The 16,307-nt window shown below is 38.9% G+C and overlaps 1 long non-coding RNA gene across 1 annotated transcript; it reads left to right on the top strand.

Annotated features, from left to right (window-relative positions):
• Positions 1-957: 957 nt before the first annotated feature.
• LOC140250634 (uncharacterized) lies at positions 958-10,492 on the top strand. The gene is made up of 3 exons (XR_011903220.1): positions 958-1,155; positions 3,550-3,680; positions 10,267-10,492. It is a non-coding gene; the product is annotated as an uncharacterized lncRNA (long non-coding RNA).
• Positions 10,493-16,307: the final 5,815 nt, after the last annotated feature.

A 16,307-nucleotide genomic window follows, 5' to 3' on the forward strand; every position in this document is an offset into this window, starting at 1 on the left:
TAGATTACAGTTTGTATGTCCCCAGAGTGGTATCAGTTGCCTGAAATCCTGATTCCTCGGTGTTGTGTGGCTTGCATAAATGTCAGCTGGTCCAAGGGAGCGGTTTTAAAAGAAACAGAGCTGATCTGACATTCTTCAAAGGGAAGCCTGGGAGACTCATCTCTGCACCTGGGTTTGTTATATGCACTGAGCAACGGGAAGAGTGCTATGAATGCTGTCACTCGAGCAGTGAAGAGGGACAGGCAGCCATGTCAAAAATGACAATGTTTCTTTTACTAGTCTTGCAAAAGATGTCTGCGGTGATGTGACTGCAGATGACATCAAACAACATAAATGGCTGGTTTCTGCAGTAGATTGAAATTCATCCAGTTCCCTGTGTTCACTGTGATGACTTTCAATGCTAATTCTCAGCGAGTGAGGCATGAAATGTATGCATAGGCTATACAGAGTTAGGATACTTCCAAGTTTTTTGAGGTACCTGTGATGTAAACATCTGTGCCTCTTGCTTTCATGCATTTTTTTTTCCTAGGTTTCAGTGGTGCAGTTAAAGAAACTGGAAGAGGGGAGAACACGATTGCTGATCTAGTTCTTTTTATGAAAAGAATGAGTGCTTCATTGTCTGAGCAGAGGGAAACACAGGCTAGGAGCACACTTTCATCTCCTCAAACACAGAAGGGATCAGCTGAATTGATGCAAATGAGGTGCTTTTGAAAGTGATGCCCAGAGCTCGCTGTATACGCTGAGCAGAGCTGGGGATTGTTTGAAATTTCACTCGGAAATCTAAATAATGTGAGATCGTGTAAAAGATGAAAAAAGTTTTAGCTCAAACTTTACTGCACAAATTTAATGCTCTTTGAAGCTGAATCTAAATCCAGCCTTCAGCGCATGCTGTGTCCTACAGCTGCATCAGTGTGTGTGCTTCACTGTATTTTGAGAGGATGCTTCTCAGTCCTGACTTCAGATGACTCTCACTGCTCTTCTCAGGATTACCTGGAAGAAAGAGGCTGCTAAATGCAAAGGAGGAGAGAAATGCCTCCTGGGCATATGTGGAAGGTCATGGGCATCTGATGACAGGAAATACTCTCTGGGATCTACAGAATAACAGAACTGGGAGAAAAACCTAATTGGCAGTGCATGAGTTCTAACCCGTGCAAGGTAAGTGGGGTTATGGTGATATAAGTACGACACGGATTTCTCATTCAGAGTAAATTGATAGTAAGCTTTTGTTATTTTTTTTTTTTCTTTTTCCTTTCTCATACATTGGTGCCTCCTATCAGCATTTTCTGTTTGCTCCTTTGCTAGATATTCTCTGCTTTTACAGTCAGCTGTGAATAAAAAGAGACACATTCCTGTTATGACTATTGGACTCTGTTCTAATGGCTTTTTGCATAAAGGACAAAAATATCTTTGGGAGAAGGGTCTGGCACTGACCCCTTCCCAAGAAGGCCACAGCAGTGCATGGCCTCCCTTCCTGACCCTCTCACCTTGAGCTCTCTCTTTGTACAACAGAGTAGCTTTTACAGGATATGGTGAGGATGGCTTCACCCTGGAATAGATTACTGAGTGTCTGTTAAGAATGGGCAAAAAATTAATCTAAATAAAGAGAGATGCAAACTCAGGACTCTCCCACGCTAGCTCCTACCTACTGAGCTGGCTGGCTCATGAGCTTTAGTAGTTCCTGCTGTAATGATTTAAGAGCTTAGCACAGCAAGAAGCCTGCCCTATCCTTCCGGCAGAGACTGCAGAAATGGTGATTTGTCGGCTCCTCACCTCCTTCATTACGCTATTAGACCAGTGGCCATTAACTCTGATGCTGGTGTGTGAACAGCAGGCACCAAACAGCAAACACCCACTTGGTGCCCCCAGGGTGGGAGCAGGGAGTGTTGGTGGGGAGCACCTGGTGGACCTGACCAGGTCTGCAAGGTAGAGCAGGCTACTGAGCAACTTAGTGGCTCAGGCTCGTCTGCTGTCATAGTCTAATTGGGATGTGGTGGAGACTGTACACAGAAACCAGTCTGCTGGGAGGGCTCTGACAAAACCTGAAGGATGGAGCACTGTAGGGAAGAGCAAGGAAACTGCGAGTTTCTGGATCCTGCCTAGGTGGAAATATATAAGGGGTGTTGAAAGCCAAGACACCTCCAGATATAGAAGTAAGCAGGATTACAGTCACCTAGATTAATCTCATCTAACTTTAGATTTTGTCCTGTGAATGCTGTTTATATATGAACTGGTCACACCAGGGTCCCATTGATGAAAATGGGCCTTGCTGGGATGTGGCTTATCAGACTGATGATTCCAGCATCTTAAAAGCTCTTTAAAATTTTACTGTTTGTCTTTGCTGTGTTGGTATATTTATTGGTGATGCCTAATTATTGCTGTCTTCTGATAAAGCTGGTGTAATAACAGTGTCCTCCCATTTAAAAAATTAATTTCTCCAGATGTCTGTTTCATAAAAGAGCCATAAGAAAAGATTTAGAGTTTCTTTTTTGTGAAACACAAGGAAGTAAGAAGAGCAGTAGAGCTGAATTTAGATGGATCTCTAGGCTCTGTATGTTTGTGACCTGACACACTTGCCGTTTGGTCATTAAACCTCTTCAGCATTTAATAAAGCAGAATAAAAGCTTTTATTTTATTAAATATTAATTCACCTTCTAATATTTTTAGGGAAGGCTATAGGAATAAAACACTGATGGAGGAAGATAACTAAAGAGGTAACACTAAATGAGACACAGTTTCCCTGGTTTCTAGAAAAAGCTCTCTTGGCTTTATACTACCACTTTATCTAATTATATCTGATCTTTTTTTTCAACAACAAAACATAAAGAAAAAGAAAAAGAGAAGAAAGCACAAACAGCTTGGCTCTTTGGGAAAAAAAAAATGTCGCTGAAAGCAATTTTTCCCCCTCTTTGTTTACTGGTGAAGGTGAAGCAGTAACTCAACATGCAGGTACAGACGTGATAATTTACTTGTCAGTTATGTGGTGGAAAAATCACTCTTAATGATAATTGTTGTATTAAGGTTGGTTTTTTTTTTGTTTTTTTTTTTTTTTCCCTGTTTTTTTTTTTTTTTTTTTTCCAAAATCATGAAGACAGCTGACTATTCTTTTTCAACAGTGCACTCTACTGTTTTTAATTCCTGGCCCCTATCATCCTACATGTGTGTTTTTTCACCAGAGTCAGGAGGGATTCTATTGTATTTTATCATTTGGCACAAAGGCTTTCTGTGAACTTATGTCTGGTCTTCTGCGTTTGGCAAATTTAGCCAAATGTTATTAATGATGTGCATATAGAAAATGTATCTGTGATTTGATATAAGTAATTTGTTGACAAAATCAACCCCTAGATTTAGATGCCCATTTCTCAAAAGAACAGTAGGTCATAATCTTATGCACATCTATTGAACTTGTATATAGAGTGCATTTAGGTGATTTGAAGTGTTTTAATCATTCAGAATGAAAGTGAAAAGGATCTTGTTTTTTGGATAGGTTGATGCTATTTGGTTTAGCTGAGGAGAAGAAAAATATATTTTCTTTTGTTTCTTTCTTTCCAGTTGATATTAAGGCTGTGTGCAGCTGGTATAAATGGGTAACATTCAGAATAAGCTGAACTTTTGAAGACCTTCACCTTGGAAAGGCAGATGATGCAGGATCAGAAGGATGATGTACAAAGTAACCAGACCAGGTGAAAACAGAAAGAAGTCTTCTGTGAAATGAACAGGCATGCAGGCAAGAGCCATCATTGCCGTTAACTAATATTAGCTGCAGATATTAAAATTATGCTTTCATCAGGAGAAGTACATCCAGTTACAACGAGGATGAATTTCCCTTCACTCCTAATTAAGCAAGTAAACTAAAATAGAAAGGAACATCCTGTCACATCTCAGTGCACATAGGAAGCAAGGTGAACAAGACCCTGGCCTCATGTCTTGGCTTCTTCCCATAATGTTGACCAATAAAGCACATGTCCATGAAAAGTTCAAGTCCTAAACAAGCCCTCTCATTAGAAGATCTGAAAAGGACAAGACTTCATGCTGAGGATCATTAACAAGGGAGCTGCCTTCACAGATAATTTGCCATGCACACACAGGTGCCCATCATGGTTCCATAACCTGCTTGATAGTTCTCAGTAGTTTTAACTACTGATGTTCTGTCTAGCTTTCTGAATATTCATTGGTTTTCCAGCCTTCACAACCTGAGTGCATTTTGACTTACAATCCAACTATCTATCTCCATCTACCACATACAGCATGCAGAGCAACTGTTGTAGTGTAGATGCAAACAGAATGATTTCTGCCAGGAAATAATAAACAGAAGGAAAAGACATACTGCAGAGAACAGAAAAATGAGAAATGGAGATCAGAATGCCCTGCTCTTCCAGTGAACTGGACGGTGCCACTCTCCAAGGGTGTTTATCCCATTCCCAACTACTACAGCAATGGCTGCCACTTCAGAAATGTTTGTACTTCTCTAGAACTAGGCAAGAAGTCTGATTCTTCATGACTGTGATTGTAGTTTACTAAGTATGGGAGAGTCTTAACTTTTTCATAGAATCATAGAATAATAGAATTACCAAGGTTGGAAAAGACCTTCAAGATCATCCAGTTCAACCATCTACCTACCACCAATATATCTATCCACTAAATCATTTCCCTTAGTATAACATTTAAATGTTTCTTAAGCACCTCTAGGGAAGGTAACTCAACCATCTCCCAGGGCAGCCTGTTCCAATGCCAGATCACTCTTTCAGATATGAAAATTTTCCTAATATTCAACCTGAACCTCCCCTGACACAACTTCAGCAAGTTACTGTTTTGTTTAAACAGAACTCGTGGTCCAAAATGACTAGCTTGTTTTATCTTTTCCAGGGATATCACCGATAAGCATTCTTCCTCTTTATGGGCCCCTTTTGTGGGCTCTATAGGTCTTAAAATCTACTTTAGAAATAAGTAGATTACAAAAAGAATTACAAAATAAGGCATGTTGATAATTATGTTCCATATAGTTTTTGCTTTTCCACCAATAGAGGGAGTAAAATCTTCTTTCCCCTCTGAAGCTTCTGGCCATAAGGTTGAGCTATGCTAGACCAGCAACTTTGCTGAGGGCTTTGAATGTGTGAGGGCAGGAGGTCATCTAGGTCGAGGATCACAATCTTTAGAAAATTATGGTATAGTATCAGCTAGCACAGGCTGTGTGATATTAAATCAGAACAATTGATGTATTTTGGACTGAATGAATTTTGCAGCAGTGGTGACATGCGGATCAAAATTTTGCAATGTGCTGCACTCCCTTCAGGACTAGTGATGAGAACTGTTAATTGCATTATATTATCTAGTGGCAACTGTACCATTAATGCATGTCAGCACCATTCCTGACAGGGCTGGCTTGAGGGGTTTTCACTGCCGTAGGCAAACTGGAAAGGATGTGCTACTCTTAGCTGCATTTACTTTCACTGTAAACAGTCAAAACAGACAGTTGTATGTAGGTCCCAATTTTAAATTATACACCAGTGACTTATTTAAGTAATTAGAGCTATATTAACCACCCCAGCAGCCAAAAAAATGTTTTGTGAAGAGGAGTCTACATGAGAGTAATTACTTTTCTTTCCTGATCCCTCCTAGACTATGAAGTGCTTCTGAGTTTGCCCTGCTTAGTGAGTGCTTGGCAAATATAAAAAGAGCGAGGCTGGAAACGACACATATTTGTTGCCCAAGGCTGTACACTCTCTGTGGCATCAAACCCTGTCTGACCTGCAGGGAAATTCCTAGATAAGTTAATACTGGATGTGTTAGTGCTCTCTCTCCCAAATTTTTCTCTTTTTCATTTTGTGTTTTACATTACTCTCAAGTTACTATCTGGCTTTACCAAATTCATAGAATCGTAGAATCGTAGAACCGAATGAGTTGGAAGAGGTGTTTAAAGATCATCTAATTCAACTCTCCTGCACTGAACAGGGACATCAACAGCTAGATCAGGCTGCTCAGAGCCCTGTCCAGCCCAACCTTGGATGTCTCCAGGAAGGGTACGTGCATCACCTCTCTGAGCAACCTGTTCCAGTGCCTCACCACTCATCATAAAAAACTTTTTTTTCTTATATTAGTCTAAATCTTCTTTTAATTTGAAACTATTTCTCCTTGTTTTATCATAACTTACCTTGCTAAAGATCTGTCCCCTTTTTACAGCCTTCCTTTAGATACAGAAGGGCCTCTGTTACATCCCCCTGGAGCCTCCTCTTCTCCAGGCTGAACAGCCCCAGCTCTCAGCCTGTCCTCATAGGTTATGTGTTACATCCCTTGGATCATTTTTGTGGCTTTGTTGAACCTCATGAGGTTCACCTGGGCACACTGCTTAAGCCTGACTATGTCTCTCTGGATGGCAAACTGTCCCTCAGTCATGTTGACTGTACCCCACAGCTTGGTGTCATCTGCAAACTCACTGAGGGTGCACTTGATGATCCCACTGTCAGTGTTGTTGAAGATATTAAACAGCAGTGGTCCCAGTACTGACCCCTGAGGGACACCACTCATCACTCATCTCCAGCAGACATGAGCTATTAACTACCACTCTTTGGATATGATCTCACAACCAATTCCTTGTCCATCATACAGTCCACCTATCAAATCCATATCTTTCCAATTTGGAGGGTAGGATTTTGTGGAGGACCATGTCAAAGACTCTACAGTCATCCAGATAGATGCCATCAGTGGCTCCTCCCTTGTCCACTGATTCAGTTACACCATCATAAATGGTCACTAGGTTGGTCAGGCAGAACTTTTCCTTGGTGAAGCCATGTTAGTTGTCCTGTATCGTCTCCTTCTCTTCCACATGTCTTAGCATAAATTTCAGGAGGAAAAAAGAGTGTTCTCTGCTATATCTTTGTGGGAATTAGATTATTTAATACAGAAAAACCTCCCTCTCCCCAGTAATTTCTAGCCTGTTTTTCCCTCTGCAGTCTTAAAAGTCAAAATATCTAAATTTATTGTGAATTGGAAAGTTGTAACAGATAATTTGTAAATAATGCAATTCCTTCTGTAGCATTTTAATTGAAATTAATTATTTCTGCAGTCTTGGGTTGAAATATTTCATCTCAGTGCACTGAATCAGTTTGAAATGTTTAGTATTCAGTTGATGAACAGTTACTCTTCAGTTTCCAAAGAAAAACTTTTAGGGCATTGTAATTTGCTTGTCTTATTTTACTTTGCCTTACAGAAAGGTCTAATTGACGGTAGTATGTTTATCATCAGTCTTGTAAACGACATGACTCAGGATATCCTACATGACTTGGTCATGTGGAGAGATGTGCAGCATTACTGAATATATTGCCAGTCAAGGAAGTCTGTGTGAAATCACAGAGTTATGTAGCATCTGCATCACAGTTCCAGTGGGACTCCCACGAGGTGCTGAGCAGATGCAACTTGACATCAGAATGATTCAAATCAAACATTTCTGCTCAGTAAACCAAAGCATTTTTATTTGGTGAGACCACCCTGGAACAAACAACTTTGTTTTTATTTTCTGGGTTTTGGCAGAATCATTTGTTCCTACACAGCTAGCATAAATAGTTTAAGAAAAACCTCTGTGAAAATTCTAATACTTGCATTACAGACAAATGAGTGTGCATGCATATACGCATGTACAAATACATGTACATATGCTAATTTATACATGTGAATATTCATCTCTCTCTCTGTCTCTCCACATAAATTCACCTGAGCTCACATATGCTTTTCCTCAGTGACATTAACCTGGGAGGTTTTGCTGTGTTTTAGGCAGGAGATGAGTAGCCCTAGATGTTTAAGATGAAACTTACTTACTGTGTGAGACAAAAAGGAAAAAGGCTACTGTAGCTATGAGGTGAGTAGTGAGCACTGTATTGTCTTTTTTATTAGTGTGGGGGGAGACTCTTTTAAGAGTATGACTGTGTCACCTTGAAAAGTGAGTTGATTATTCAGTGCAAAATATGCATTAGAAAGTGCTTGAACTGAAGGACTGGCTGGCTCCTGGGATCAGTAATCTAATGTGGGACCTTTAACCTCTTAGTCACCAATCTGACTCCAGCACAGGTGAGTAATAAAATCACAAATCTCTGCACCTGGCAGCCACTTGGTTGCATAAATAAACTGAGCTGATAATACCAATACAATTTGGTGAAGAAAAAATCCCATATCTGTTCAATAATTAGCATGTCTTTTATGATATCTCAGCAAACAGCAAAACCTGAAAGGGCACAGGGAGCTGAAAATAACAGTGGATTCATATCTCCCACCCCTCACAATCCCAAAGCATCTTATGATGTATTAACTTAAGACATATCCCAGTGTAGATCATCTTCTAGTGTAAAAACTAGAAGCCAAGGTCTGCTTAAATCCAGTGAATTGCTCTACTTGATAAGGACACCACGAAGACTGAATTTGTTTTTATTTAAAATTTCCTAAAGAGGGAGTTCTGCTTGAAAAAGCAGGTATGCAGGGAGTGTGGCACTGAGATGGCTCCAGGACTTTGTGCAGTTACTTGGCAACATGGCCCTGGATCTCCCTGTTTGCCACAGTCCCCAGGACCTGCTTTTGGTTGGGGTTAATTAGATGTTGCTTAGCGTATTCCCTGACAAACACTGAAATCTTCTGGGAGCTTTCTTGTGGCCTAAGGCTGAACTCACAATAACTATGCTAATGATTTAATGGGAACAAGCAGGAAAAGGGTGAGTTACAGAAAACTATCTGTCTTTTTAACCCCTGTGTGAGCCAGTGTTAATGTAGGGCTGGCAAACTACAAAGCCTGGCTGGACATGAGCTGGCTTCCCGCAGAGCCACTTGGATGTATCCGCATTGCATCCCAGTGTGCTGGTTCCAGCAACATGATGTGAAGGCACCCGAGCGCTGGGTCTGGAAGCAGTACAGAAGTATTTATGCAGAGCTTAAGCTAATAAGCTCTGCCAGACCTGGCCTAGCCTGCGGTTGTGGCACCATTTATCAGCAAACTGGATAATCTGCCAGGGGGATAATGGAGAGCTGACTGTATATCAAGCATTTGTTTGCAATAAAAATTACGTGTTATAGTTTTGACTCTAAAGCATCCACGGATTACAGTCAGACAGTTTACAAGATTTCTGCCCTTCTCTGTCTGCTGGCCTCCTTCTCAGAGGTGCTGCACTTGTGACAGGGATGGCTTAAAAGCTCATGAAGCAGCTTCTGAGTAGTTCATAACGTGGGATTTTTTTTTCTTCTGGAATGATGGAAGTGATGAATAGTACTTATGTTAAAAGTTTCAAGAAAGCAGGAGACTGATTCAGACACCTTGGCCCCTTCCTGTTCTGTTTTCTGCAGGTATGTCAAGTTTTATGATTCTCTTGTTAAAGAAGCAAACCTTATCTTGCTTCTGGCTGCACTCAGCCTTATAATGCCTAATTTTGGCTGCCAAAAGGATGATGGATATCCTCCAATGTCCACCTCAAACCTTGGCTTCTTCTGATCTCTTTAGATAAATGCACCGCAGGCTTGACGGTTGTGATCCAATGTGTTGAGAGGGGGAACCATCAAAATATGATATATGAACAGAGCCTTGGGAATCATTATCCAACTGCAACAAAGATATAACAGTTGCAGGGGTAAGACAGAAAACTTGAAAGACCAGCTTAAAATGTTCTGTATTGAGTGTTTTAAAGCAATAGACATGAATGAAAACAAGTGTATGCTGATGATCTTGGAGGGCTGTTCCAGCTGAAGCCATTCTATGATGCTGTCATTCTATGTTTACTTATATACATGTGGTTGTGTAGGTAGCTCTGGATGGGCTGGAAAATGGCAACATTTAAATTCAATAATAAAAGAATTAGGCAGGAATGAATGTGTTTCTTAAAATTCCCTATTGGTATGGTATTTGAAAGCAGAGAAACAAACCAGAAGACAGGTTGCACGAAAGTAAATAAATCATCAGTGTACTTGATTTACACTTATGCATATAGATGGATTTAGTCACTTGCAGCAAAAAGAGCTGAACCTAAATAAGTTCAACAGAAGTTTGTCACAACAGTTCTCAGGTCCTACATACCTTTTGGAAGCAGGTGGGATAACCTTTGCAGAGTCTTTCCTGAGTGATACTTCTGTTACCACATACAATAGGATTAGGTGCAGTTTTTTGTAGCTGAAGACATTTTGCTACTGTTCGTCTCCCTACCATCTTAGCTCAAGGTTTTCATCAGATATTGCACCCATGCTTTTCTCAGTGGAGATGCATAGTAAGCAATTACTTTATTTTCTGTTTTTGTGTTGTAGAAAAATCACAAATTTTCCTGAACTTTGCTGAAGTAGTGAAGCCTAGAGCAGTGTCCCAGATGAAAATCTGTCCTGCCCGGGTACTGTGAACTAAGCAAGAATCCTTGTACCTCTGGCATGAAGTTGTTGCAGTCATGGTGTTTTTCTTTCTACCTCTGCATTTGTTGCTCTGCACAATAAACACTGTATCTTCATCTGTGAAAGATATAATTCTGTGTATTTTCCATTTCCCTTTTTGATAACACAATCTGTGAAAGAAGGCACTAGAATGGAAATTGCTTTTGGAAAATGCTGTTGTATGTGTGTCTTGTATACCATGTGACTGAAGATACTGTTTATTTGAACTTGGAAGTTTAAAATAAATTTCAGCTTTTAGGACCTGACTCTGATGTTCTCTCATCCCTGATACTCACTCATTTTACAGTCTCTTCACAATGAGAATGATTTAAGTGGTCCCACTGTAAATGAAAATATGGCTCATACATTGGTATCAAGTCATTGAGGTAGAGAAGTTGAATTGGTTTCATAGCTACGTTTTCTTCAAGGGAGCAACAAAGAACTTACAACAAACTGTTGACAACTGAAGGGCAATAGAGTTCATGTTATTTGCCTTGGATGCTCCAGACCTGGTAGGTGTTTGATGTGCTACCATAGGCTAGGTTTATTACTATCTGCTTTATTTACAAACCTTGTTGAAGCATGGATACTTTCATGGCACTCAAGTACTCATCAGGCTCAATGGTGTCACGCTGTGCACAAATTTGGAGCAGTCCAGTGTGTTATTCCTGAAAGTGCTTTGGATCCTCTGCTGGGTTGTGCTTCTGGAATTAAGCTTTGGGATACTGAAACTCAAACATTTCCCTTTGGAAGATAATGCTTTTCAGTTACAAGCCTATTAAGGCCTTTTCAACAAGAACATCGATGAAGATGTTCTCCATGTGCAAAACTATATTAATTATTATTCTTATAGTAGTCCCTCTGTACTTCAGATGCAGAGGAATCGTTTTCAAGCAAAAACAATAAAGTGGTGAATGTGATTTCTTCTTTCTTCTTTTTTTTTTAGAAATGGCCTTAGGTATCTTTAGAAAGTACATAAAAGGAAAGGTCTGGAATTGTTGGAGCTAGAATTTCTATATTTTTCTCTATTATGGCAGCCACAGCAAAAAGTCTGGTACCTAAATCTTTTGTCAATGGGAATCTAGGTCCATCCACACTATAGAAGTGTCTTCTTAGAAGGTGCAATAAGGAATCCCCTGGGGCTTCTTACAGAGAAAAAAGCACTGTCTTGGAATTAGGCCAACTCCAAGGACAATCTTGTTGATGTTAAAGAAAGCTTCTTTGGACTTCAGGACTGACTGCATGGGAATATAGACAAAGTCAATATGTTTTGAAGGATCTGAGCATTTATTAAGTGCTGCTGAGGCCCAAATACTGTACTAATGCATCAGTTAAACAAAACAAATCAATTGAAGAAGTACCATTGACTTCAGTGAAGATTGTTTTAGTCTCCTGATGTTTTATTTTAAAGGCAGATGTGTTCAACCTGATTTCTCTGAGGTGAAACGGTTTGTGCATTATTTGGCTGAAGCAACCTGTAAGTATTCTGACATTGTTTCTCTGCAGAATTTTGTCTCCAATGGTAAGTACAAGGAGACTTGTGCAAGTCTTCTGCATTTCACTGCCACTGAATTCAATATTCAGTAAATGGAATAGTTTAATTCATCCACATAGGAATTTTTCTATTATTTGATGGCAGAAATTACAAAATGATGTCCATCATTTTGACATGATATAAAAATGATCTCACTGCTACTCAGCGCTCTTTTAGATTTACAAAAGGCATGGGTTTTTCTCTAAGAAGAATCATGAGTTCAGGACAGGAAAGAGAAGTGTGAAGGATATTCTACATGTCATCTATGGAGCACATACCCTCCAGTTAGAGTTGAGTTCCATATCTGAAAAAAAAAAACCAATACAAATTCAGGTTGAGAGTTGTTAAAGAAGCGAAGCTGCTTTGAAATACTTCTTTTTGTAAACTTTGTAATTCTGTATTCTGTAGTAAGAAAGGCAGAGCACAGGAATATTTGAGCTCTTCAGATTTCTTTTCTTGGAAAGCCTAGACTAGTTAATTACTGTTTGATTTTTAAGAGAGTGCCTCGACTCATGTTTAAAGATGTCAAATACCAAACTGTCCCCTAAAATGAAATTCTAAGTGTTCTAAAGTCACAGAGCAAAAGGTAAGATATTTGAAATTTATCAGAAAATCTTTCTCCAGTCCATCCACACTTCAATTTTACTGTGCTATGTACAGGAGTACTGAGGGAAAAATCACTTATTTGCATTCAGCTGGCAGTAGGAATTGTTAAAGTGAAGTCATGCCCATGTAGTCATTCACAAATGCAAAATTCAGACTTACACAAGAAAATATTTGGCACTCACAACAAAATCTGAGTAGACAAGGAGCAAAAACATTATTGTATTTCTTCTTTTAAGAATTATTTGTTAATATTAAAAAAAAAAAAAAACAAAAAAACATTCTAGGGCATCTTTAATGAGAGATCGAGTAATAAAGGAATAATTCTAAACTGTTGTTCTGCTGCAGTGCAATTTAAACTATAATCCATGTTGATAATACTTTGTCCATATATTTATTCAAATACAAGAAAATGTATGCAAACATGCATCCCCCCACTTTGAGATTAGATATATTACAAGCAGTGTTTCAATCTATGCAGATTCCCTAACAACTCTCATTGACTTCTACTGTTAAAGTGTTCCATGGTTTGCAACTTATCTGGAAATTTGAAGCTAGAGAAAGCAAGAAAAGATGAAGTAGTATCATCCTGAAGTTAAAAGAAAATGGAAGAATAATTCTTTCTTACAGGTGGTATTTTCTATAACAATAAATAAATAAATAAATAATCCCTTTACTCTTCTTTCATAATTTTTTTGTGACCACACAGGCATGTAATTGCCTGTTTACCAGGTAATAGTCTGGACATTCAGCACTCAATAAATTAGCAATTGCATTTACATGAAATTCAAGAGAATTATTACCACCCTACATAATAATTACCTTTAATGCAAATTTTAAATGACCCTTTTTAAAAATTATAAATCTCTAAAGTACATCCTTTCTTCTAAAGGGCACAATAAATCATTTAAGTACCCCTCCAGATCTACTGAAGAGGCAACTGATTAACAGCCTTTTCTAATACAGCAGCAAAGGTAAGAACTTGGGAGGGTCAGAAATGAAATTTAAATGTCTCTTTCCACAGTTATTTTGGGGGAAAAAAATATCTGTGTGGCAATGTGATCTGTATCTGCACTTGGATTAAGTAATTGTATTCAGGTGGAGAATTGCCTAGCATTATCTTATGACTCACTTGACAGAGCTTACCCCTACTTTTCATTACCTGAGAAGAGATCATTACAAAACATACAACTAGTATAATTTCATAGCAATCTATTTTGAACTAGCAAATTAAATGGGAAGAAGAGAGGAAATGGAATGAAGCAAGCATAATGCTTTAAAAATGTTTATAAAGAAATAAGAGCCTAGCAGAAGTGTGGGAGGGTATCCAAGTTGGGAAGCAGGAGCCTTTGTTGTGTGATGTGGTGGGACTAAGTGCGCAAAGCTGATTCATGACGGAGAACCCTCTGAAAAAGAGAGCAGATATGTGGGTATCATAGGTGAAAAACATATTAAATTTTGAAGGGTAATAGTTGACAGATAATCAAGTGTGTGAGGGTGTAGGGGCAGATGTCAAAAACAGATGTTTTGAAGCTTCAAGCAGAAGCCAGATGCTTGCTAGTTGCATGCAATGTAGGCTGGTTGCAAATTTTGATAATACGTGGACTAAATAACAGCAAAATGTCCTGAGCTCTCTAATTATTGATTACTAAAGAGACACGTGATAGAACCACCAATTAGGAGGCTGATCATGTTCCTGTATGTAAACTAGATGGGAAAAAAAATGAAGCTTGGGAGCCCGTGAAGAAGAGTGGCTGAAAAATGAAATGTTTCCAACAGAAAATGTAGCCTTAGAGAGAAGAGGACCAGGAAAGAAGGTAAGCAACTTGAATGCGAGGGGTGGACACAAATGTGTGTGTCACAAATAGGTACAGACAAGTGCCAAAAGATGCTCAGAGGCCTTGGCCAGTGATTGACCAGATGTGGAAAGGGGAATGGGAGCCAACACAATTTTCTGCCCAACTTTCCCATGCCAGCAGAAATCTCCTTTCTGGAGAGAGATGGGTGTTGGTGAGCATGACAGTGGGATAGCGAGGGAGTGAGTGTGAAATAATGAAGTAAGCTAAAGCTCTAATCCTGTTGGTTCCTAAGTAAAGTCTGGTATCCAGATTCACTTCTGGTTATCATTTACTTTGTCTCTCCTATGCAGGAGAACAAGGTGACCAACAGAAAAACATGGAAGTCAGAGTTGAGGAGTTTTAGGGACTGCATTTTTATTTTGAAGTGCCTTTGAAAGTGCAAAACTGAGCTGTATCACTCTCCTCTAAATTCACATCTGAACTCACTAGTAACATATATTGGGAGAGGAATTAATTAGAGGGTGATGAATTTTTCGGGCACCTTCAATTCAATTGATTTTGAGAACTGAGGATAATGAAGAGTAATGTACATGGAAGCAAGATCTCTGCTCGCCTTTCCTGACTTTTCTGTAACACCGACTCACCTTTTGGCCTCCTTCCTTGCCACAAATAATTGTCTCCGTAACTCCAAGTTTTGAGTGTGAAATATAATGAATTTTATGTGATCCTTCTGAAATGTGTTTAAGAAGCAAATGCAATCTGGTTGAAGCATCACCAGGATGTAGAGAAAAACTTTAATTAATACAGAAATAATAACTTAAAATGCTACAGAGACAGGCCCTGAGCCATAGGGTTGGGGGAGAGAGTGAGAAAAATAATATATATATATAAAAGCAGAACTCATAGGGTGAGATAAAAGCTATTTTCTAAGACAGAAAGGGAAAAGATAAATGACAGCAGTTATAATTATATATATATTTACAAAACAGGGGAGGCACAAGCAATTGCTCACCACCTGCTGATCAATGCCCAGCCAGTCCCTGAGTAGCTGCAGTTCCCCTAACCAACTCCTCTCAGTTTTGCAGTGTTCCTGTAAAGCACTGCTCAGCAGCTACTAAAACATCAGTGTGTTATCAGCATTATTTTTCTCCTAAAGCCAAAACATAGCATCATATCAAACGCTGTGAAGCTCTGTCACTGCTGAAACCAGGACAACTCTTTCTCATCTGGTACACAGTAAATTGTTCCAAAGCCCAGAAGGAGAGTACTGAACCAATAGAAGTAAACCCATAAAGCCACATTTTTAAGATGTTTTGTTTTGTTTTGTTTTTTCCCCAGAAAATCCATTCCTGATCTGGGAAAGATGAACATACAGATGCAGAGAACTGACAATCGATCCTTCGAGTAAGTTCAGTTATAAGCATAGACTATCACTTAACCTCTCTGATCTCCAGATTTCACCTCTAAAAATGAGCATTATTAGAGTTAGTTGTGAATAACGGGATCAAAACATGGGGAACTTTTAAATGATCTGGGGTCTTAGGACTGGAGATGCTAAATTTAACTGAGTATACATCTCAGTTAGAGGACTTTTGTTCATATTGGCTAGCAATACAATAGTGTTCTTTTGTTTTATCATGCTCCATTCTTTTTCATTAAAGCCAATTAGAAAATTTTCTAAGTGCCAGTATTATACCTGATAAAATTACTAGTAAGTCACAAATGCAAGTTATATGAGTGCTAATGAAAAGCTGTTGTCTTTCTTAAATTAGCTATCTTGATATTTTTGGCAGTATTTTTTCTTTTTTATTTTCCAAATCAAGTTTATAAAACTGCAACAGAACCATAATGGGACAGGGGTGCTATAAAAAAAATATCTTAGTGAACAGAATAATTGTAGCACTTACAACAGATGAGATGTTTGCAATTTTACAGTTACCCCTCAAGACAGTATTTTGGGAAATAAGATATTTTACTAATTTGAATTA

The sequence above is a fragment of the Excalfactoria chinensis genome, chromosome 3 (assembly GCF_039878825.1).
Source record: "Excalfactoria chinensis isolate bCotChi1 chromosome 3, bCotChi1.hap2, whole genome shotgun sequence".
NCBI lineage: Eukaryota > Metazoa > Chordata > Aves > Galliformes > Phasianidae > Excalfactoria > Excalfactoria chinensis.